The following is a 1,781-nucleotide window of genomic DNA, read 5'->3' as shown; positions in this document are numbered from 1 at the left end:
GGAGTTATGCATTTTAGAAGTTGAGGAAAATCACTTGTTCGATGGTATTGGCCCAAAATGACCTATAACGTTTCCTCTTGGCACATGCATTTGCAAGTTGAATTTGCACTTCCTTAAAACATCAAAGTTGACTTAGACATCTTTAATTTGATAATGAAATTTTAATGGATTTCATCTCATAAAAATTGAGCAAGTTATGATCTTGGGAAGTTGACCTCCAAATTAGGGTTTAGACAAAATGACCTATAATCGTTCACCATAAAAAATGACTTTCCAAGCAAAACCAGCTCTTGACCTCAACATGAAAGTTGTTTGGAATTTCATTTAGAGTAAATTTTATCTTGGAATCATTTTCATATGATAAAAATGGTAGGATATAGGGTCTAGGGGACCCCAGTTTTGACCAGTTGAATTCCTCTGGTCAACCACCATAAACTAACTTGCTAGCTTGATAATCTCTTGATTTTTGGGACTCATGGAGGATCATATATGCATACGATGATGAAATGTGAAGTATCCATTGAAATATTTGATCAATTGATGAAGAAACTTGTTGAAGAAGTCACACAGGATACCCAAATGAATTAGGGTTTCCAAGGCAAACAAGCTTCAAACTCTTGATGATTTCTTAATCAAAATAACTTGTAAAGATCATGGGGATTCATATATGACATTTAGAGCCAAAGTAAACCAATTATTTATTGAGCTCATTGCATTGAGGGTCTCAAACCCTAGATATGAGCTTGATAGAGCATAGGTGAGCATGTGCACCATCTATAAAAGAGTTAAACTATACAATGACATATTTTTGGTATTTTGGTCAGTAAATAAATAAAAATGAAGTATGATACAATAAAATGTGCTTGGTGATCTCTCCTAATGCAAACCCAATGAATGAGGGGTAAGGAGGATGCTAAGGTGTGATCCCAATTCCAATGCATATGATGAGATAACATGAGGGATCTTAGGATCAAAATTGGGGTCTTATACTTGGGATGCCTCACAAATTTAAGGATACATTCCCGAACTTCTGGAATTAGAGTCAATTCTTGGTTGAGGTTGGGTCTTATGGATATCTTCAGGAAGACTTAAGAAATTAGTGGCTTTTTGGGAAAATTTGGGCTTTGTTGACAATGCGACACCTTCTGGGGCGGTCTCTAAAAAACAAAACAATTGGTGTATAGAGACGCGATTGCTAGGGGAGGCCGCCACTAGAGAGGAGAGAATATTACACTTATTTTTTGAGCAAATATGAGGGTGTTTGTCAAGAAGGGTTGGTAGAGATGTCGTATCAAATGTGTCAGGTGTCAGTTCTCTTGGCCCATTGGTGTCACTGGTAGGTGAGTTATAAATTTTTTTGAATGAAGCTTGGGAAGGTTTAAAAAAGGCTAAAAATGACCTTCAAGAGATGCCTCTTGAAAACCTTGACCTATCCAAATATTATGCCAAGTTAGTGGAGGATAGTTATTCCACTCTCTATCTTGCTTTTGAGAACACACAGAGGGAGGTCGAGTTTTTTCATCCCATCATTCTTCGTGAGAAAGATATGATGGATAGAAGTCCAACTAATATTAAGTCGGACTATGTTTATTTTTTTTCGATGTGTTATTGCCCCCATGTAACACATGTCGCTTATTGGATGAGTATTCATCATTATTGTTTCTATTTTATTGCTCTTTCTTTAGTTGCTTACCATTATTTTTACCTTTCACATGTGTTGCCTTTAGTTCAAAGTTTTCTTTACTGGGATTTGGATGTCACTCGAGGTCGTGCTCAGATTT

The sequence above is a fragment of the Lathyrus oleraceus genome, chromosome 5, assembly GCF_024323335.1.
Source record: "Lathyrus oleraceus cultivar Zhongwan6 chromosome 5, CAAS_Psat_ZW6_1.0, whole genome shotgun sequence".
Classification (NCBI taxonomy): domain Eukaryota; kingdom Viridiplantae; phylum Streptophyta; class Magnoliopsida; order Fabales; family Fabaceae; genus Lathyrus; species Lathyrus oleraceus.
The sequence above is the reverse complement of the archived record's forward strand: the minus strand, read 5'-3'. Positions refer to the sequence as shown.